The sequence below is a fragment of the Triticum aestivum genome, chromosome 4B (assembly GCF_018294505.1).
Source record: "Triticum aestivum cultivar Chinese Spring chromosome 4B, IWGSC CS RefSeq v2.1, whole genome shotgun sequence".
Classification (NCBI taxonomy): Eukaryota; Viridiplantae; Streptophyta; class Magnoliopsida; order Poales; family Poaceae; genus Triticum; species Triticum aestivum.
Window position 1 is genome coordinate 343,908,532 of NC_057804.1, and position 24,485 is coordinate 343,933,016.

At 45.5% G+C, this 24,485-nt stretch overlaps 1 pseudogene; it reads left to right on the plus strand.

Annotated features, from left to right (window-relative positions):
- Window positions 1–3,367: 3,367 nt before the first annotated feature.
- Window positions 3,368–6,061, plus strand: LOC123090099 (uncharacterized; annotated as a pseudogene).
- Window positions 6,062–24,485: the final 18,424 nt, after the last annotated feature.

The window sequence follows — 24,485 nt, forward strand, 5'->3', positions numbered from 1 at the left end:
TATGGAATCAAATATCTTTTTTGGCAACCAAAATATTCTGCTCGAGCGGTTTCAGGTTGCCTTCCCCCCAAGCACAGTCAATGATACTGTAGCTACTCCATCTGGAAACTATCGCCGGGGGGATAATGATCATGTCTTATCGGGGATTCAGAGATGGAACATAAATGCCACTTCCATTATGAATACAACTGCCACCAATCGTTGCCCAGCCGTTCAAGTATCATCCGACGGCCTACAGGCTCACCCTGCTGTTGCATGCCCCAAGCCCGTGCGTAAACATCGAGGTGTCTGGGTACCCAAAGCCCTGACCAAGGCAAACGATACGCATTCCTCCTGGCTGTCTGTGCGCTCCTCTGCTCCCACACCTCCCATCCCATCCATGGCGAACTTACCCGTCAATGTCGTTCCTTACCTGCCGCCGGGCATGACCATCGAGCTTGGCCCGGCCGATCGCAAGGTGCGGGCGGATATGGCGGTATCCGCAATCCCTCCGCTGCGCCATGACTTCTTGGCCATTGCGGAGGCAAAGCGGTTCATCCCCTTCCACCAGAAGCCTGATCCGTGCAACATCATCAAAGGTTTGCTCCATGAGTCACAGTTCTTCCCTTCTGAAGTAGCAGATCATCCTCTTGGTGTTGGTGTTTTTGGATTTGCGAGCTCCTTGGTCCGTGATGCTGTGGTTGGTACCACCTTCGAGCTCGATGAGAATGAAGTAGCAGAGCACACCATCATCTCCTTTGTTCCTCATGGCGCAGCTCTGAATATGCGTCTGACATCTTTTGGTCCAGAAGTATGGATTTTATTTGTTGGCTTTCCTTATGACTATCAAACCCAACATTACATGCACAAGTCTGTGGATTCCTTTGGTGCTCTGGTGGATTGGCATAACCGTAGAGGAGATAGGAGATTTGTTCTTATTAAATCTCGAGTCATTCATTTGAGGTTAGTGCCCAAGAGTCTGGTAGTCCAACAGATTGGGGGCGCACGCCGTTCCTGGACTGTAGCTGTCACAATGCTGCGGAGCAATGATTGGGATGCTCACATACCAGATGTTCCTCCGGCTGGTGAAGATCCACCACCTGCTAATGGCGTTCCTCATCCTCTGCATGGTGAAGGTCTCACTGCTGAACAACTTTATTAGCAGCAGTTACACAACTGGATGGCGCAGAATGTAATGGCGGATGCAGCTACAGAAGAGGAAAATGAAAATGTTGTGGTGGATGCTGGCAGTGACATTGAAGTGCACCCCCAATGGGGGAATTGGCCGCCTTCACCTCCCTAGCAACCCCCTGTTCTGTACAACTTTCAGCAATGGCTGGCTAGTGAGGGTCTACAAGTGGATCATGGGGTTGTGCCCCCCACAAAATCTTCATGATAGTCCGGCTGTTGCCTAGAATGACTCCATCTTGATGTATACCAGCTCTGACTCCAGTGCAACGGTGTCTGATTCTTATGTCTTGGTCCCTGTGGCCCTCATGAACCAATACTGGCCTCAAGAAGCGAGCAGCTCTGCGTTGGCCAACACTTCTGGTTCTGAATTTGTCAGGTCTGAGAGCCCTCATCCACGAAATTCTGACAGTTATGAACATGCAGTCCTGCCTGCCAACTTCTTGGAGATTTCTCTGACTATGTCTCCGGAGGGGCTACATTTGGATATGTATCCCATGGAAACTTCATTCCCACCATGATCCTGAGGGACTGTATGCCCATGTTCAAGCTTAACTCATACATAACAGAGGCTATCCGCCCATTTGTAGCTTGCTATGGCCCTTGGAAGGATAGGTATGGATTCAAACAAGACTCACTCACTTTCAAAGTTACTGTTGCTGAAAACAGGGGCATGCTGTCAGTAATCTCTGCCTCCAAGTCCTTGGCAAATGCTTGCTCTTCCTCGGTTGTTATTGAAGAGATCACAGATGCTTCTAATTGGGAACTTGAGGGTATTACTGCTACTGAAGCTTCAGACACACATTTGGACTCTGCTCTTGCTATGTCAGAACACACTATGGAAGTTATACAGGCTGCCCTCGCGGCTGAATCTGACAGCTCTGCTTCAATTGAGATACTGAATGGTCAAGGCTTCAACCCTCCTCATTCTGACACTGGTTCCTCTCGGGCTCGTAAAGGAAAGGCAGCAGTGCCTAAATGTTCTATAGCTCTGCGTCGAAGTGCTCGCTCAAATAAATATGACGGGTTCAAAGTGCAACAGGTGTCTGACAGCAAAATGAAGGCCTCAAAAGTTAAACCAGGGACTGTTCCGACTGCTCTACGCATCAGGGAGGTGACAGAAGACCAATTCCACCACCGACTACAGTTCGCGTGATACAACAAGTTGGCATGGTGCTCTGTGCTATCCCTGCTGATGAACTCTCTGAAGAAGCCCCGATGGCCACAAATGAGGAGGAGCCCACAGCTTCTGAATAAGCTTTGATCCCGCTCCTTTTAGTCTTTATTTTAAATGCCTCTTTTGGTGAACTGGAACGTATTATGTTGGAATATTTGCGGTCTAAATTCTGGGGACAAGCAACTAGCGCTCTCGAATGCTATTACATCTAGTGGTTGTGTGGTAGTTTGTTTGCAAGAGACAAAAAAATCATCGTTTGATTTGCCTTTTGTTAAGTCTTGTTGCCCCCGTCGATTTGATCAATTTGCTTTTGTCCTGTCTCGAGGAGCTTCTGGTGGTATTGCCACGATTTGGAATAGTGCTATTTTCTCTGCGGCTATCTTATTCTGTGAAGAATATGCTCTAGTTACTCGTTTTCGCTCCACCCAATCAGCCCAAACCTGGATGTTAGTCAATGTCTATGGGCCATGCCAAGGTGATCAAAGGAATCATTTTATCCAATGGTTATGTGACCTTAATATTCCATCTACTGAAGATTGGTTGTTTGTGGGGGATTTTAACTTTATTCGAGCACCAGAGAATCGTAACAAACCTGGTGGAAGCATGAATGATATGTATACTTTTAATGACTTCATCAGATGCCAAAGCCTAATTGAATTACCCATTAAAGGTCGGTCTTTTACCTGGAGCAACATGCAATTGGATCCCCTATTAGAACAACTGGACTGGTTCTTCACAAGCTCCAATTGGACCCTGTCATATCCAAAAACTCTGGTCAAACCACTAGGTAAACCTGTCTCTGATCACATCCCTTGTGTGGTCACCATTGAAACTAATATACCAAAATCCAAACTATTTCGATTTGAATCCTTTTGGGTTCAACATCCGGGTTTCATGAATGTTGTTGAGAGCTCTTGGGCAAAACCAGTGCACTCCACCAACTATGCCACTGTGCTATGCAAAAAATTTAAAATCCTTCGTAGAAATCTCAAGCATTGGAGTAAGGGTATATCAAAGCTCTCGATGGCTATTGAAAACTCCAATAAATCCCTCTGCGAGCTAGATGAGCTTGAAAATAAACGTGCTCTCACCATACTAGAAACAAATTTTCGTCGCATAATCAAAGCCCACATTGTGCGACTTCTACGATACCAACAACTGTACTGGAAAAAAAGATGTACAATTCGATGGGTTCAATTTGGAGATGAACCTTCAAAGTTCTTTCAGTCCATGGCCTTGGAAAGATATCGAAAGAATAATATTGCCTCTTTGACAGCCAGCGACGGCACAACTATTGAAGATCACGCCGGAAAAGAATCACTCATCTACCAAGCTTTCAAGGAAAAAATGGGATCGTCACAACCATGTAACATGAAGTTTGATCTTGCTAGGATTATCAAACGATGTGTAGGACTTGATGAGCTAACTCTTCCTTTCACTCATGATGAGATTGACAAGGTTATTCGAGAGATGCCTGCAGATAGGGCTGTGGGCCCGGATGGCTTTAATGGTCTTTTTCTTAAGAGATGCTGGCCAATCATTAAGGAAGACTTTTACAACCTATGCCATCAATTCCACAACGGTGATCTAAGTCTGGAAAGCATTAATGATGGCTTCATAACTCTCATTCCAAAAACTGGATCACCTGAGACTATTAATGACTACATGCCGATCACTCTCTTAAATTGTTGCCTCAAAGTCATCCCTAAGATCTTGGCAAATAGACTACAAAAAGTCATTCTGAAGATTATTCACAGAAATCAATATGGGTTCCTAAAGGGGAGCACTATCCAGGACTACCTCGCATGGGCATATGAGTACATATATCAATGCCACACTTCAAAAAAAAGAAATCATGCTTCTCAAACTTGACTTTGCCAAAGCCTTTGACACAATTGAACATGAAGCGATGATTGAGATTATGAAAAATATGGGATTCAATGACAAATGGCTTACCTGGATCCGCTGCATCTTTTCTTCAGGAAAATCCTCGGTCCTCCTAAATGGTACTCCTGGGTGCCAATTTCTTTGCAAGTGTGGGGTCAGGCAGGGGGATCCTCTTTCACCCCTAACCTTCGTGCTAGCGGCAGATCTCCTTCAAGCAGCCATCAACGATGCTTTTGCACGCCATCAAATACAACTGCCCTTCCCTTCTCCACACCAAGAAGAGTACCCAGTCATCCAGTACGCCGATGGCACCATTCTTGTGCTACCAGCTTGCACACAACATGCGACTGTCATCAAGGATATTTTGACTGACTATGTCATGTCCATTTGATTGAAAATAAACTTCCACAAATCTACTCTCATTCCAATCAATTATGATACTGCCAAGTTAGAAGAGATTGCCAACATCTTCGGATGTGTTATCGGCAAGATGCCTTTCACATACTTAGGCGTTCCGCTTGGCACCACGCGACCAACTGTTCTTGATCTCATGCCTCTGGTCTGTTCCATGGAAAGGATACTAACAGCTACTCTCAACATGATTTTATAGGGTGGAAAGCTATCTCTGCTTAATTCAGTGATCACTTTGCTCATTATCTTTGCATTATGCATGCTCTGGCTACCTACCAAGATGTTGAACTCCTGGACAAAATAAGAAGGAAATGCCTACGGACAAAGAAAACAGAGCAAGGGGACAAATGCAACTCACTTGCTTCTTGGGAAATGGTTTGTCGTCCTAAGGAAAGTGGTGGTCTGGGAGTAATTGATATCAGGATTCAAGGTGACACACTCTTATTAAAGTTCCTACATAAATTCTACAATAGGTGCAACGTGCCTTGGGTTGAACTCATCTGGGACACTTATTACACAAACCAAATCCCGCATGCTTCAGATCCTTGTGGATCGTTCTGGTGGCGAGATGTTGCCAAGCTAATGCCAATCTATAGGGGTGTCTCACACATTCACATGACTAATGGATCACATGTGCTCTTCTGGAAAGATTTATGGATAGACACTACATTTGATGAGAAGTACCCACGGGCATTCTCATATGCTATCAATGAAGATATCTCCGTGAAGGATTTCTTGTCCATCACGTCACTGAGCGAGGCGTTTCATTTACCTCTATCGGCTCAGGCCCATGCAGAGACACGCCAACTGCAAGAGGACACGAGGGAAACGGTTGTCTCCAATGAGCCCGATGTTTGGACATATGCTTGGGGCACCGAAAACTACACAGCGCATAAATACTACTCTTTCTACTTCAGAGAAGTTAGGGATCATGAGGCGTTTGGCTGGATCTGAAAATCAAAATCCACCATGAAAATTAAAGTCTTCGGATGGTTACACCTTTATGATCGACTGAACATGCGAAACATGCTCAAAAGGAGTCACTACAATATAGGAAATGACTATGATTGCATCTCATGTGGATTACACATCGAGGAAACACTGGAGCACCTCTTCTTTGAGTGTCAATTTAGTAATGAATGCTAGTCCAGCCTTGGTATTCTGTGGAATCAGGGACAACCTCGCCTGCAAAATGTTGTGTTTGCCAAAAACAACTAGAATAGGCCCCTCTTCATGGAGATCTTCCTAACTGCAGCTTGGAGTATCTGGAAAGAATGTAATAACAAACACTTCAGGGGGATGATGCCCTCAAAAACTTCATGGCTAGATAGGCTCAAGACTGATTTCTCTCTCCTTACCTATAGGGTTAAGGAAAAGCATAAGCACCTCATTCCACTCATCCTCTCCTCTATATCTTAAGACCCCCCTTACCTCCCAAATGGGAAGGTAAGTTGTAATAGATGGATTGTACAACAACCATGTAAATTGTAACCCCTTTATTCTTTTAATACAAAAATAGTAGGAGGTTCTCCTACTGTTAGAAGGTTCAAAAAAAAAACCCTCCGCACCTCCTATCACGTCCACACTTCAACTCGCATCACCGTCGGCAACGATTCCTCACTTCCCATTACTCACATAGGACATGCATCTTTTCCGTCTACGTCTACTCCATTATCATTATCTAACATCTTAGTCTCTCCTGATCTTATTAAAATACTTGTTTCCGTTCGTTCTTTTACACGTGAAAATCATATTACCGTTGAGTTTGACGAGTGTGGTTTTTCTGTTAAGGATGCTCATACCCGGATGGTGCTCCACCGATGTGACAGCCCTGATGAGCTCTACCTAGTCCAGTCCACTGCCTCCACCACCTCCGCCGCTCCTGTTGCCCTCGCCATCGGTGTGGATCTTTCGCATGCTCGCTTGGGCCATCCCAACCGCGCCACCATTCGTCATATACTTCAGAGTTTTTCATTCACGATCACTCTTGTCATGGTTGTCTCCTCGGCAAACATGCTCGTCTTCCATTTAGGGCTCCTTCTCATGTTGCATCGTACCCGTTTGAGTTAATTCATAGTGATGTATGGACCTCTCCAGTTGCAAGCAATACGCTCTATCTTTACTATCTTGTCATTCTCGATGATTTTTCGCACTATTTGTGGACCTTCCCATTGCGGCGTAAGTCCGATGTTATCTCTACTCTTGCCGCATTTTACTCCTATGTTTTCACGCAGTTTGGGTGTCCCATCCTCGCGTTACAAACAGATAATGGGAAGGAGTTCGACAACTTAGCTGTTCACACTCTTCTCATCACACATGGCACGACTTTTCATCTCACTTGCCTGTACACTTCGCAATAAAACGGTCGCGTTGAACGCGTTCTTCACACTCTTAATGGATGCGTTTGTACGCTTCTCTTTCGTTCCAATGTGCCTCCACGCTTTTGGCCCAACGCTCTCGCCACTGCATCACTCCTCATCAACCTTCGCTCCTGTCGTACTCGCCAGAATTTTGCACCCCATCATCTTCTCTTTGGTGCACCACCCTCTTATGACGAGCTTCGCATTTTCAGCTATCTCTGCTACCCTAGCATCGCCGCTACCGTGCCTCATAAGCTTGCACCTCCCTCCGTTGCATGCATCTTCCTCGGATACCCACCTAACACCAAAGGATACCGCTGCTATGATCCCGTCTCACATTGCTTATTCACCTCACTACACGTTTACTTTGATGAGATGGTGTTTCTGTTTCAGTAGGTACCCTCCGTCATCCCGTAGCCGCCGGGCACCAGCGGCCCTCCAACGACCCCGTCTGGTCGACGGCCTCGCTCGGTCCTCGGACCATCCCCGGGCTTTGGCGCTCCTCGCGTCGTGGGACAAGCTGCATCCCCTGCCTCAGGCCCGCCCCCTTGACGCCCTCGAAGTTCCCCGCGCCCTCCTCGCCGACTACGTCAGGCATCTCGGCGTCGCCCGCCTCCTCGACGGCCTCGCCGCCGACCCTTTGTCGGCCCCCTCGCCAACTGCTTCAGCCTCGGGCATAGCCCCGGGCGCGGCTGCCCCCTCGGTTGCCACCTCGGGCATGGTTAGTGCCACCTTAGACGGGGATGCCTCCTCGGCCTCTGGTGCGGCTTCCTCCCCCGCGGCCGGCTCATCTTCACCACCTATGCCCGCCGCGGTCACAGAGTTGCTGTCTCGCTCTCTCGCACGGGCCAGGGCCGGCGTCCACCGCCCGAGCCCACGGTACTCCAGCGACGAGTACCTCCTCGCTGCCTCCATTGTCGAGCCGTCACTGATTCTCGCATCCACCAGAGCAGCCATACGTGATCCTCATTGGCTTGCTGCGATGCAGTAAGAGTTTGATGATCTCCAGCAGAACCATACTTGGACACCGGTTCCCCGGCCTCCTCGTGCTAATGTCATCAGCTGCAAGTGGGTTTTTCGTCATAAGACCCGCTCGTATGGCACTCTTGAGCGCTATAAGGCTCGCTGGGTGGTCCGTGGTCTTCGGCAACATGCTGGAGTTGACTTCACCGAGACGTTTGCACTTGTTGTCAAACCGGGCATGATCCGCACCGTTCTCTAGCTGGTGGTCCCTCGTGGATGGCCAGTTCATCAGATGGACGTCTCCAATGCTTTTCTTCATGGTCTCTCTATGGCCTCAAGCAAGCCCCTCGCACCTAGAACCAGTGTATCGCCAGTTTTCTTTAGGCACTAGGCTTTCTTGTCACTTGCTCGGATGCCTCGTTGTTCGTCTATCACCATGGCAACATGACTGCTTACTTGCTGCTCTATGTTGATGACATCATCCTGATAGCCTCCTCAGCAGCTCCTCTTCAACAGATTACTCTCCGACTGCGTGATGATTTTGCCATCAAGGATCTAGGTGCTCTCCATTACTTCCTTAGTATTGAGGTCGCTCAGCGACCTGACGGCTTCTTTCTTCATTAGTAGAAGTATGCACATGAGCTACTTGAGTGTGCCGGCATGCTCAACTATCATCCTGTCACTACTCCTGTTGACACGATGGCCAAGGTTTTTGATCTCGAGGGTTCGCCAGCGTCGGACGCTCCATTCTACCAGTATATTGTTGGTGCTCTCCAGTATCTGACGCTCATCTGACCAGACTTGCAGTATGCTGTCAAATAGGTGTGTCTCCATATGCACACCCCTCGTGACTCTCATTGGACTCTCGTGAAATGTATTCTCCGCCATATCCGTGGCACGATGTCCCCCGGACTCACCCTCATGGTGTCGTCCTCTATGGATATGGTGGCCTATTCTAATGTTGATTGGGCTGGCTGCCCCGACACACATCACTCCGCTTTTGGCTACCGCATCTACCTCGGTCCCTCCCTCGTCTCATGGTAGTCCAAGCGACAACCTATAGTATCGCACTCTAGCGCAGAGGCCGAGTACTGAGCAGTGGCTAATGCAGTTGCCGAGTGCACCTGGCTTCAACAGCTACTTCAGGAGTTGCATCACGACATCTCACAGGCCACGATTCTCTACTATGACAACGTCTCCGTGGTGTATCTTTCCGCCAACCCCGTTCTTCATCGCCGGACGAAGCACATCGAGCTAGACATTCACTTTGTGCGTGAACAGGTAGCCCTTGGACGCATTTGGGTTCTTCATGTTTCGACCACACAACAGTTCGCCAATGTGATGACTAAGGGACTGCCTACTTCCACCTTCGAGGAGTTTCATTCTAATCTTTGTGTCTCTGGTGACGTTTCAACTGCGGGGGTGGGGGGTGTTAAATATATTGTGCATGTATATTTTGTCGTAGGCCTACCTCCTAGTTTTCATGTATAGTTGAGGTTGTGGCACCCATCTTGTACATCTTATATACGTGCCTAGTGCACCCGATCAATGCATTGAGTGTTGCACGGCTCGAACCTCATCTTCCACACCAAGGATGAATTCAAGACCAGATAAGCAATTTAATGTCTAGTCTACAACTCAACTTTGGCTAGTATATTGTCATCCTTGCTACTTGGGCTATTTAGTGTTATATTTGTGTCGAACTTTTGTACGTAGGGTTACTCTGCAATATCATCGTTACTTGAAGAGAACACATGTACACATGTGCACCCGGTTCGGCGTGTGAGCGTTGCATGGATGACCTCGCGAGTGGGTGCGTCCATGCAGCCGGGCGGTTATGCATGCTTGGTTGACCTGGCTCCATGCTGCATGCTTGCTTGTCCGGGTGAACCCTGAGCCGGGTGCTGTAGGCTTGTTGTCGGTGGGGGTGGGCTCAAGAATCGCTCTCCAGATAGGTGGCCTCGTCCCAGTTTATCATGGGCTGGTAAGCTTTGTCGGGTGGGTGCTTGGGACATGGTTTGTCCCTTTTTCGCCGCTTGGTAAGAGCAAGTACAATAGTAGACTTATAGCCCATTTACATGACAATTTTTCCTTTGTCGAGGAGAGAGATGTAAAAAAGTAAGGGAAGTGGCCTCTCATGCAAGAGCCTACCTATGTGTGCGCTCCTAGGTAGATGCAATAAGAACAAGTACAATATGACGTGGATGGGCTATAAGACTTTAAATATTATATCTAACTATTGTGAGTTGGAGGAGAGAGAACAGGAGAGAGAAAAGAAGCAGACTACTGATTAGCAACCAGCTGTAGCACGCGCGCCTAGACACCTTGTGAGAGAGGAAGATGGGTCATCTATCAACATAATAGCGCATATTTATATCTAACTATTGTACTTGCCGGCTATAAACTTGGCTATACATGATGTGGCAAGATCATATAACCAGCTGCCGGCTATACTATTAACCATGCTCTAAATGTGAAGAAAGAGATAGAGGGAAGATGAGAAAAGTATTCATCTTATAGCCAACCTTATAGCTAACCTTGTTGTATGATTAACTATATATGTTGGCTATAAATGATATGGCAACATCTTAGAGCCAGTTGTTGGCTGTATTATTAACCATGCTCTAGTGTAGGTGGGTGCTTGGGGTGCCATGTGTTGGTTTGTCGTTTGTCAGAAATGATTGACTCGGTGCACCCGTTCCGTCCTAGTTGGGTGCTTGACTCGGTGCATCACATCCATCTTCATCGGCTGTGAAAGGTTTCTTTTGGGGGTGCAGGATCGAAAGTATGTCTAGAGGGGATGGTGATTACACTACTTGACCAAATAAAAACTTATCCTTTTTCCAATTTTAGTTGTAGGCAAGTTTTAGCAATTCTACCAAGTCAAGAACACCATACACACGCAAGTCTAAGAGTTGAGCATCGGAAAGTAAAGACTTTACATATGAATGTAAAGGAGGGATTAGAGAAATCAAACGCAATGAAGACACAATGATTTTGGCATGGTTCCAATAGGTGGTGCTATCGTACATCCACGTTGATGGAGACTTCAACTAACGGAGGATAACGGCTGTGCAAGTCCACAGAGGGCTCCACCCACAAAGGATCCACGAAGAAGCAACCTTGTCTATTCCATCATGGTTTACATCCACGAAGGACAAGCCTCACTCGGGTAGATCTTCACGAAGTAGGCGATCTCCTTGCCCTGACAAACTCCTTGGTTCAACTCCACAATCTCTTGGAGGCTCCCAAGTGGCAGCTAACCAATCTAGGAGACACCACTCTTCAAAAGGTAATAGACGGTGTTGTTGATGATGAACTCCTTGCTCCTGTGCTTCAAATGATAGTCTCCTCAACACTCAATCACTCTCTCAAAGATTTGGCTTTCGTAGGAGAAAGATTGGAGCGGAAAGCAACTTGAAGAGGCTAAAAAACAAGGTTCCAATGGTTGGATTGGAATCTCTTGATCTCAACACATGAGTAAGTGGTTCTCTCTCAGAAAATGAATGGTGGAAGTGTAGGTTCGTTCTGATGGCTCTCTTAGGGAGTAGGCGGAGGTGAAGGGGTATTTATACCCTTCACCCAAAATCCAACCGTTACACGCTTTTGACTCAACTCATTGACACCGGACCAAAAATCTCAAAGAGACCGACCTGTGTAGAAGATATGAAAGTTGCTTTTTAGTGGGACCGTAGCAGAGATCTCGGACAGACAGAAATGCGATAACCTAGGCAGGACCTCGTTTCGATAGTTCCGATCGTTTCAACTCGGTGATTCTTAAATGAATGAATGGGACTACAGAAATTTGGTCACAACAACTCGATGAGACCGAAATTCTAGGATTTGGCTTGGTAGTGTATATGATCAACTCGGTGGATCCGGGATAGATGTTTTTAGTGGGACCGAGATGGAACTTTAGGGTTTGTACATATGTGGAGTGAAGAAAGCGTTTCAGGATTTTTGGAGCAATATCACTAAGCACTTGAGCAATTGAGTCATGATTAAAACCTCATCCCATTTTAATAGTATTGGCTTTCCTATGTACTCAAGGTGACCTTGGATCACTTAACCAAAAAAGTAGAGTCTTGAATCTTTGCCACTTCCATGCTCTTAGCATTTTTAGGGGTCCACATTATCATGTCCTTGCCATGCTAATCATCGATATTTTCTTAAATCTATTATCAGTGAGCATTAGATCAATCATGTATATGTTGTTTTGAATTACCAAAACCACACGGGGATTAGTTGCACTTTCAATCTCCCCCTTTTTGGTAATTGATGACAACATATAGATCAAATATTTGACAAATGATATAATCAATGATATACATCGTCGCTTTGAGAAGTATGTGATAAGTAAGAGCTCCCCCAAATTTTGTGAATTATTTAAAAATTTGCATTTGAATGTAAAGGCATGCACCGCAGCTAGTTCAAGAGCTCAACAACACAAAATATACACACAATCATGACTAGGGTTTTACGCACCAGTGCGGCCCAAACCTGGGTAAAAATCCCTCGCGCTGACCACTAGACCTGCTCTTCACGTAGCTCTCTCCCTGCCAACCGTAGAAGGGATCCCCATGATCCCGTAGGTGTTTGTTTCCCCGACAATCAGTTTCAAAAATATCATCAGTTTCAACATTCTCAATATCTTTAGCTCTAGCAAGTTGTTCATCGAGAGATTCACCCAGTGGCATAGTCTTTTCAAGCAAAGTACTAGTATCATCATAAGCATCATTCATAGTATAAGTAGCATCATCAATAACTCACGACATATTGGAATTAATAGCAGGTGAAGGTGTCGCAAGCTTACTCAAAACAGAAGGTGAATCAAGTGCAGAGCTAGATGGCAGTTGCTTACCTCCCCTCGTAGTAGAGGGAAAAATCTTGGTTCTAGTATATTTCAGATTCTATATAGTGATCAACAGATATAAAGCCCAAGTGACTCAGCAAATAGAGCTATGCTCCCCGGCAACGATGCCAGAAAAAGGTCTTGATAACCCACAAGTATAGGGGATCGCAACAGTTTTCGAGGGTAGAGTATTCGACCCAAATTTATTGATTCGATGCAAGGGGAGCCAAAGAATATTCGCAAGTATCAGCAATTGAGTTGTCAATTCAACCACACCTAAAAGACTTAATATCTGCAACAAAGTATTTAGTAGGAGAGTAGTATGATAGTAACCCTAATAGTGGCAATAGTAATAGTTGCAGTTTTGTTGTGATTATAACAGCAACAACAACGAAAGTAACTTAGCAAAGATCAATATGTGAAAAGCTCGTAGGCATTGGATCGGCAATGATAATTGTCTTGGATGATATTCATGATGTAGCAGTCATAATCTAAGGTGACACATAACTAGCTCCAATTCATCAATGTAATTTAGGGATGTATTCCATATATAGTCATATGTGCTTATGGAAAAGAACTTGCATGACATCTTTTGTCCTACCCTCCCATGGCAGCGAGGTCCATAGTATTTAAAGGCCCCAATTCAAACACAATATGAGTTAATTCAAAAATCCAGAATGGCCTAAAATATGTGCATCATTTTTGGCAGAGGTTTTCACCTTTATCAAAAATAATGAACTTTTCTAAAGGGCATTCAGGGTTCATTGAAAATATTTTTATTCTTATCCTAATTGCATTTCATTTGGTGCTAGGGTTTGTCATCCCCATTTCAATTTCATTTGAAAATTTAGACATGATGCAACACCAGATGCTAGCACTAGGCATTACGAGAACTAGGGATGTGACAATTTCGCCCACCCGCCGCCTCTATTGTCTCAAAGTATAATTATGTCTCGCACACATATTCCTAAGGTTAACTCGAGCTAGATCCCATTGTAGGTATTCATATGGTTCGGGGACTCAAAAGATGACAGAGGTTATTATTTACTTGAGGGCCAAAACCTCTATTGTCTTTTGAGTCCCGGAACCATATGAATACATATGATGGAATCCAGCAGAGCACCTTTTGTTTTGAGATTTCGCTCTCTCTCTCTCTCTCTCTCTCTCTCTCTCTTTGTCTCTCACTCACACACACACCCACACCCACACATACACACACGTGTAGACATTGTTTCTCTCTTCAATTTCTTTCTGGCACTCGCATGCACATCGCTTGTTTATCTCCATGATGTTTTAAGTATGACTTGCACACATGCTATCTACCTATCACTTAATATAGATATGTGTCACACAAACTCCTTCTTCCTATATCTAAGTGTCACTGCCCCCACACTCCACACACACTTCCCGACACCGAAGGAGTAGGGTGACACCTCGATCTTGATACTAATATATCTACTGGCTTCTCTCTCAAACACACACACACACACACACACACACACACACTACCCCACACCGAAGGAGTAGGGTGGCACCTCGATCTTGACAGTAATCTATCTACTCGCTTCTCTCTCAAACATACACACACACACAAACGCTAGGTGTGCGGTCTTGACAGTAATCTATCTACTCGCTTCTCTCACTCACACACACACCCACACCCACACATACACACACGTGTAGACATTGTTTATCTCTTCAATTTCTTTCTGGCACTCGCATGCACATCGCTTGTTTATCTCCATGATGTTTTAAGTATGACTCGCACACATGCTATCTACCTATCACTTAATATAGATATGTGTCACACAAACTCCTTCTCCCTATATCTAAGTGTCACTGCCCCCACACCCCACACACACTTCCCGACACCGAAGGAGTAGGGTGACACCTCGATCTTGATACTAATATATCTACTGGCTTCTCTCTCAAACACACACACATACACACACTACCCCACACCGAAGGAGTAGGGTGGCACCTCGATCTTGATAGTAATCTATCTACTCGCTTCTCTCCCAAACATACACACACACACACAAACGCTAGGTGTGCCTCTGTGCCTACCGCGCGCACCCTCTCGATACGTGTTTCTCTCCCCCCAATAATTATAGTAGAAGGGTGACAACTCGATCTTGATCTTAATGCATCAATTGGTTTCTCTCTCAAGCACACACCCACACACCCACACAGACACACACACACACACACACACACACACACACACACACACACTCACACGCTAGTTGTGTATATGTGCCTCGCTCACACACACTCGACACATCTTTCTCTCTGTAGCCCCTTGATTTGTAGACTTCTCGCGCATGCACAATTGTAGTGACAATGACGCTGAACCCAGTGTGCCCTATTTTTATCGGCCTCATGTGATAGTTTTCACCCTGTTTTCTGTTAATTAACAAGACAACCTTTTCTTTGTTGCTACTAGTGAATCTGAGATCATTCGGGGCAGACATACAATATATCACTTCAACCCAATTATCACAATAACTATTTTAAAAGAAACTATCTAGATGCCCGTGCGTTGCACGAAACATCAAGATGCATTTGTATGAGTAGTTTATCTTGTGAGAGAAACAAATGAATGAGGGAAGGCCTTATTTGCAAATGTGGAGAGGGGTGTGGGTATCTCTTTGCAAAACTTCCATAGTTTCCTTCCTATCCGTTAGATATAAATCCGATGTCCTATATTGCAGGATGGCAGGCACACCAGCATCACCAACTCTGGTTTTCTACTCCCCCTGTTCCTAAATATTTGTCTTTTTAGACATTTCAACAAGTGACTACATACGTAGCAAAACGAGTGAATCTACACTCTAAACTATGTCTATATACATATTCGTATCTGGTAGTCCATTTCAGATCTGAAAGGGACAAATATTTAGGAATGGAGGGAGTATAGGAGTAGACATAGAGATATATCTCTAGCATCAACCACAACAAATATGTGCTGGACTGGTTAGCGCCGAATGCTCGCAACGTGATGACCTGAGTTCAAATTCTGTCATTAACTTTAGATATTACTAGCAAGATGCCCATGTGTTGCATGGAACATCAAGATGCATTTGTATGGGTAGTTTATATTGTGGGAGAAAACAATGAATGAGGGAAGGCCTTATTTCCAAATCTGGAGAGGGGTGTCGGTATATTTTTGCAAAATTTCCATAGTTTCCATCCTATCCGTCAGATATAAATCGGACGACCAATATTGCAGGATGGCAGGCACACCATCATCACCAACTCTATTTTTTCATAAGAAAAAAAAGAGAAGAGATATCTTGTGGGAGAAAAGGATGAATGAGGGAAGGCCTTATTTGCAAATGTGGTGAGGGGTGTGGGTATCTTTTTGCAAAATTGCCATAGTTTCCATCCTATTCGTTAGATATAAATTGAATGGCCTATATTATAGGTGTGACGCCCCCAATTTGACTGTACACTAATCATACACGCAAACGTGTACGATCAAGATCAGGGACTCACGGGAAGATATCACAACACAACTCTAAAAGTAAAAATAAGTCATACAAGCATCATAATACAAGCCAGGGGCCTCGAGGGCTCGAATACAAGTGCTCGATCATAGACGAGTCAGCGGAAGCAACAATATTTGAGTACAGACATAAGTTAAACAAGTTGCCTTAAGAAGGCTAGCACAAACTGGGATACAGATCGAAAGAGGCGCAGGCCTCCTGCCTGGGATCCTCCTAACTACTCCTAGCTGTCGTCAGCGGCCTGCACGTAGTAGTAGGCACCTCCAGAGTAGTAGTCGTCGTCGACGGTGGCGTCTGGATCCTGGGCTCCAACTTCTAGTTGCGGCATTCGAGAAGAAGAGGAAAACATGGGAAAAGAGGGAGCAAAGCAACCGTGAGTACTCATCCAAAGTACTCACAAGCAAGGAGCTACACTACATATGCATGGGTATATGTGTAAGGAGGCAATATGAGTGGACTGAACTACAGAATGCCAGAATAAGAGGGGGATAGCTAGCCCTATCGAAGACTACACTTCTGGCATCCTCCTTCTTGCAGCATGTAGAAGAGAGTAGATTGAAGTCCTCCAAGTAGCATCGCATAGCATAATCCTACCCGGCGATCCTCCCCTCGTCGCCCTGTGGAAAAGCGATCACCGGGTTGTCTGTGGAACTTATCTGGGTGTGTTTTAGTAAGTATCCGGTTCTAGTTGTCATAAGGTCAAGGTACAACTCCAGGTCGTCCTTTTACCGAGGGACACAACTATTCGAATAGATTAACTTCCCTGCAGGGGTGCACCACATAACCCAACACGCTCGATCCCATTTGGCCGGACACACTTTCCTGGGTCATGCCCGGCCTCGGAAGATCAACACGTCGCAGCCCCACCTAGGCACAACAGAGAGGTCAGCACGCCGGTCTAAATCCTATACACGCAGGGGTCTGGGCCCATCGCACACCTGCACATTGCGTGGGCGGCCGGAAGCAGACCTAGCAACCTCCATTACAAAGGAAGTCACATTACACGGTCCAATCTGGCGCGTGCCGCTCAGTCGCTGACGTCACGAAGCCTTCGGCTGATACCACGACGTCGAGTGCCCATATCTTTCCCGCGTAGTTGGTTAGTGCGTATAGGCCAGTGGCCAGACTCAGATCAAATACCAAGGTCTCTTTAAGCGTGTTATTATGAAGTAACTGCGGATGCCGACCAGGGCCAGGCCCACCTCTCGCCTAGGTGGTCTCAACCTGCCCTGTCGCTCCGCCACAAAGGAACAGTCGGGGGCCGTCAGGAACCCAGGCCCACCTCAACCGAGATGGAGCCACCTGTACTTTCAGCCCCCACATCGGAATCACTTGCGGGTACTCAACATGCTGACCCGGCTTGAGTCACCATCTGTATAGTATGTATATATGTATAATATATACCCATGATCACCTCCCAAGTGATCACGGCCCGATAGTATAGCAAGGCAGACTGACAAGAATGTAAGGCCAATGATGATAAACTAGCATCCTATACTAAGCATTTAGGATTGCGGGTAAGGTATCAATGACTATAGCAACAATGACAGGCTATGCAACAAAATAGGAGTAACCGAACAGTAACATGCTACACTACTCTAATGCAAGCAGTATAGAGAAGAATAGGCGATATCTGGTTATCAAGGGGGGGCTTGTCTGGTTGCTCTGGCAAGAAGGAGGGGTCGTCAACTCCGTAGTTGAACTGGGTAGCAGTAGCGTCGGTCTTGTAGTCTACCGGAGAGAAGAGGGGAAGAAACAATGAATACAATGCAAACAGATGCATAACGATGCATGACATAACAAGTAACGGTGCGAGGTGTGCCCTAACGCAGTAAGATGTGATACCGGTGAAGGGGGAAAACATTCGGGAAAGTATCCCTGATGTTTCACGTTTTCGGACAGATGAACCGGAGGTGAAATGTTGCAGGTTCACTATGCTAGGGACGCATGGCGGACGAACAGGCTGCGTATCCGATTTTGTCTCGTCGTTCTGAGCAACTTTCATGTACCAAGTTTTTCCATGCGAGCTACGGTTTATTTTATATTAATTTTCAAAAGTTTTAATTCATTTTCAGAATTAATAGAATTAATTTAATTAGAAAATGTTTATTGCGTCATCATGACGTCAGCGGCCAACGTTGACCGTTGACCGGTCAAACAGGGTAGTGGGGCCCGTCTGTCATTGACTATTTATCTAATTTGGTTATTAAGGTTAATTAATAGGGCCAATCAGATTAATTAACAGGATTAATTAAGTTAATTAATTGGTTAATTGATTAATTAATATTCTTTTTTTTCCTTTTAAAAGTTTCAGGGGCGCGGACCCCGTTTGTCAGTGGCCCAGAGGCCTTAGCGGGCAGCGTGCGGTGCGGTTATGGGCGTGTGGGAGCAAGGGCGTTGGCGCCCGGCCCGAACGGGCACCGATGCGGGAGCGAGCACCGGGAGCGGGCACCGGGCGACAGAGGAGCAGCGAGGCACCGACGGCCTCCGCGACGACAAGGGAAGGGGTCCGCAGGCGCGGAAGGGCGCCGATGCAGAGCGGGCGCACGAACGCCGAAGATGGCAGCGTCGAGGCCACGCGGGGTCGTGAGCAGGGGTGGGCGAAGCGTGTGCAGGTGGCCGTGGACGACGGGCACGGCTGGGCGGCGCGGCGCATGGCCAGGGCGCGGCCCGACCGCGGTGAGCGCGAGGCCATGCGCGGGAGGGTGGCCGCGGGCGTAGCCCTGAGCGGCGCGACGAGTGCGGGTCAGGCGCGCGCGCGAAGGCGCAGAAGTGGGCGCGACCAGGTCATGGTGAGCGCGAGGCGAGGGAGAGAGGAGATCACGGGCCTCACCGCGGGTCTGTTGGGGACGGGGCAACGGGGGGCGAGGCGGCGGACGGAGATGACGCGCGTAGATGGGGAAGCAGTCCTGCGAGGATGAGTCGAGGAGGCAGGCCGGTGTGGTAGCTCCAGCGAGATCCAGCCGGCGTCGGGCGGTGAGAATCAGCGACGGGGTCGGTGCGTCGAGGTGGCGAGGGGGCTCCATCGAGGTGGTGCGCGGTGAGCGACGGGGATAACATCCATGGGAGCCATGGCGAGGCACGCTCGGGATCGGGCCCCTATTGCCCCGATCCAATCTGGACCGGGGGAGGGAGGCAGATGGGGAGTGGGACGAGGGGAGGGAGTGGGGGCGAGTGGGGTGGTTGAACCGCTAGGGTTCAGTCGCCCAGGGGATAAGGTGGGGCGATGGGGGCGGTTGGGCCTGGCGGCCCAGAGGCCAGCTGGACCACAACCCAGCAGAGGGGGTTCTTCTCTTCTTTTTGTTTAATTTTCTTGTTTGCCTTTTCTTTTCTTTTTTTTCTTCATATTTTCTTTTATTTTGGTTTTAATTTACTTTTAATTTCTTTAGCTTTGTGAAATCTGACGATAGCTCCTAATTTAATGTCTTAGAATAACCCATTGCCCAAAAAGTTTGCTGACTAAATAAACTAGTTTAACATTCGTTTGTTATTTTAAAAGCATTCAAATAATTGTATTTGCTACTGTTTGTTTAGTTTAGTGCATTTAAATTTTTTATAAAGACTTGATTTATCCACCAATATTACTTATGAATTATTTGGCACACTCCGAATATTTTAGTTTTAATATTTGAAAACCTTTATTGTGACTTGGTTTTGAATTTGAGACTGAATTGGTTTCGAATCAACGTGAGTTTATCTAAATTAACCGAGGTGACGTGTCATAATTAGCAGAGGGTTACTGTAGCTTAACTATCCGAGCGTCACAATTCTCCTCTACTACAAGAAATCTCGTCCCGAGATTTAAGAGGCGTAAGGTGGGGAGGTTCTAGTTACAAATTCTAACGAGCGTTCTCGATCTTGGTTGCTCTTCTTGAAGCGGTCGGTCCATTATGTTGGTGCCTTTATTTCTCTGCTCCAGGTCATCATGATGTAGTACGCATCCTTTCTTCGGGATCTTCATCGTACTTACGAAAAAGTAAGGGGTATACCAGAAGAATGGACCTCTACAAGGTAGACTATCTGGTCGATAACATCGGGGAAGGTGGCAGAAAGTAACTCTCAAATTGAAGCTTAAGAAAATATCGAGAGCAATATAAGGAGGTATCATGGGAAGTTTCAAGCGGGTAGGCAATCGTTCGATGCCTGAAACAGAGTGTGAAAGGGATTCAGAGCAATGGCCATAAGTATTGTTTCGGATACCAGAATTGGTGATCTCTCGAAAGGTGGCTCGTGAATTACATACAAAGCCACGCGTGAGGAATAACTTTGGAAATAGGGGGTACAGGAGAGTCAGGTTTCGATCCTGTGGAACTGTGGGTTATGGGCCCATCATGTGGGTTAAAAGTAGAAAGGGCAGTAATGTCTTGCACGGTCATGTAAGCAAGGAATGTCAGAGGATAGCCTGTTAGTTATGTCGGCAACAACATCGGTACCCAAGGCGAGGGACGAAGAGAACCATTATCCTGCTCGTTAAATGAGGCGGACCGATAGGCAAAGTGCTCGTCCATCGGTGGCTACCGAAATGTCATCAACAATAGTAACAGGGTCTTGCTGATAGAATTTTACACCGTGGTGTTTACATAAGCAGGAGAATAATACTGCTTAGCTCATATAGATCACAAGAAAGGTTAAACCAAACAATGGAAAGGAAAATATGATTATCAGATTAAATCGAACAATGGAAAGGAAAAATGTGTTTAAACACATATTTCAGGGACATATCATTCCCAAGGACAAGCAGGGCCTGATATCTATGACAAGATATAATGTAGAAAACCCTTTACATAAGGGGATAGAAACTTGATGACATTACCCATACAGCGGTGTTTGGATAATTTGAGCAAGAAACATTAGCATTGGGCTTTTAAATGTTCTTGTTGAAAATTGGAGTACCACAGACATGCTTTGAGATAGCATTGACATGATCTTCAAGCGAAGGTCGTACTTGAATATACAAAGGATTCATCAGGAACAACTTATAGAATAAGTCTCACAATTTCCTCATGGAAGAATCGTTATCCTTGCAAAAGAAATTATAATGATAGGTCCTCTAGCCAGGGGTGCTAGGCATAACATCATATTACTGGGTCATCAAAGGACCAACATCATAACTCCTGGAAAGTTGTCTCAACCATCATATCTGACCGCGATTCAGATCCGATTGGTGTCATGATACCTCAGACTTAGGATGCCTGAGAAGAGAAGGTGCGACATCAATTGACGAGATGACAATGTAAGATTCTCGGGAAACGAACTATGGAAGTGAGTTCCGAGACAAGTGTTCATCATTAAACCAAGGAGAGAATGAGGAGGTGGCTGATGAACTCAACGACAATTCATTGAGATTTCCAAAAAGATGGATCTCCTCAATAATGTAAACAAGGAGATAACATTTGTCAGATTAAATGATATAATGATGTATGCCTGAGGAGAACATACGCAAGTAAACATTGGTTGAAAAGGTGCACCCGAAAGATGGGCTTAGGTAGCATGATCAATGTTAGAATGGTGGTTCAACAACCAGTAGTCTAAGAACGAACTATCGACCATCAACTTCAAAGCAATGGGGTTGCTAGAAGTACAGAATCCAAACAACATCGTTAGCATATTGGTATCCCAGTTAAAAACAACGTGGGGACCAAGGAAGAACGGTGATGATGAGAAGTATCATCATACTGAGAATTTCTAAGAGGTTGAGCAATTCCCACAACATTCTCGACATAAAAGACAGTAATACTTCAAGGCAGAACACAACACTAGCTGGAGAGCAAGTTGTATTCATAATGTGGACAAGTTCACGGTGAAAGGAAGGCAAGGGTGTTGTGGATGATAAAAAAATCATCGAGGGCAAGAGGGTATTTCTCATCATGAACACAGTTAACATCTTGGAAGAAGTCAAAGTGTTGAAGGTGATCCGACACATTTGTCGGGAGGTTTCAAGAGGATGCAATCAAACAACAACGACAACAAGCAAGGGAATGACGAAGTGTCAAGTTATAGGATCAATATATAAGATGCAAGCTCAGAACCAAAGTTGCCTTTCAAGACAAGCAACATGATGTTGAAAGCTCGACGTAATTCGTGCTCACACACTGAAGAATTCGTGCACCAAAGAAGGACGAGGTAGCACAGTCAAAGATAGCAAGTCCAGGATACAGCCAATAGTCTAGGAATGACCAGATTGAGTTCAGAATTTCCTAGTAAAAATACTATAGGTATTTGATTTGTAGTGCGGAATAATTTCACTAGTCGGTGTTTTGGGTTGACAAACAACCCAGCACCCATGAAGTGACAGCGACAGGGAAAGGTGGTACTTCATCAAAAATTCATAAGATGTAGAGCAATGTCATGATATCCACAAGATACCAGGGGTAATACTCGAAGGTAGATCATAATAGAGGTCGGGCAGACGCATTGATCTGTAGAAGACAAATGTTTTAACTTGTCCGAGAAATGGGATCAAAGAAGAACAATCATGGTCGGAACAATAGTTGAAAAGGGTCAATTCACAAATACCAGATGCTAGTTATCAAGGAAATAGTTATCATTACAAGAAGCTTCCATGATAGGATCTACATCGTGTCCATGGGCATGAACACAAAGTTCAAGGTCGACTCCCACTTCTTTAATGCATAACCTTTCATTCACTTCTCGCCTTCAACAAAGTTGTGGTGTTGAAATTTTATCTGACATAACACCAGTAGACTATGACCCGTAGTAGTTTCTGGGTTCACACAGATTAGAAGAGGCATATGTCCAACCCATCGGGGCCTCTTAGGAACATATACCACAAACTTCAGGAGTAAATAACACAAGCTCGAAAGCAGAGCATGGTTGACAAAGCAGAGGATACAATTTACCAAAGGCATTATGTATTAGGGGAGGAACTCTCAAGGTTATTGGATATGAAGGACACTGTCGGATAGTAACCAAGCAATTGGTCTCACGAACCACCAAGAATCTAATGTGAGTATCGGTACTCAATCAGAAGGAAAAAGAATGCAAAAGGCATCGGTGGATAAGGTGGGGCGATGGGGGCGGTTGGGCCTGGCGGCCCAGAGGCCAGCTGGACCACAACCCAGCAGAGGGGGTTCTTCTCTTCTTTTTGTTTAATTTTCTTGTTTGCCTTTTCTTTTCTTTTTTTTCTTCATATTTTCTTTTATTTTGGTTTTAATTTACTTTTAATTTCTTTAGCTTTGTGAAATCTGACGATAGCTCCTAATTTAATGTCTTAGAATAACCCATTGCCCAAAAAGTTTGCTGACTAAATAAACTAGTTTAACATTCGTTTGTTATTTTAAAAGCATTCAAATAATTGTATTTGCTACTGTTTGTTTAGTTTAGTGCATTTAAATTTTTTATAAAGACTTGGTTTATCCACCAATATTACTTATGAATTATTTGGCACACTCCGAATATTTTAGTTTTAATATTTGAAAACCTTTATTGTGACTTGGTTTTGAATTCGAGACTGAATTGGTTTCGAATCAACGTGAGTTTATCTAAATTAACCGAGGTGACGTGTCATAATTAGCAGAGGGTTACTGTAGCTTAACTATCCGGGCGTCACAATTCTCCTCTACTACAAGAAATCTCGTCCCGAGATTTAAGAGGCGTAAGGTGGGGAGGTTCTAGTTACAAATTCTAACGAGCGTTCTCGATCTTGGTTGCTCTTCTCGAAGCGGTCGGTCCATTATGTTGGTGCCTTTATTTCTCTGCTCCAGGTCATCATGATGTAGTACGCATCCTTTCTTCAGGATCTTCATCGTACTTACGAAAAAGTAAGGGGTATACCAGAAGAATGGACCTCTACAAGGTAGACTATCTGGTCGATAACATCGGGGAAGGTGGCAGAAAGTAACTCTCAAATTGAAGCTTAAGAAAATATCGAGAGCAATATAAGGAGGTATCATGGGAAGTTTCAAGCGGGTAGGCAATCGTTCGATGCCTGAAACAGAGTGTGAAAGGGATTCAGAGCAATGGCCATAAGTATTGTTTCGGATACCAGAATTGGTGATCTCTCGAAAGGTGGCTCGTGAATTACATACAAAGCCACGCGTGAGGAATAACTTTGGAAATAGGGGGTACAGGAGAGTCAGGTTTCGATCCTGTGGAACTGTGGGTTATGGGCCCATCATGTGGGTTAAAAGTAGAAAGGG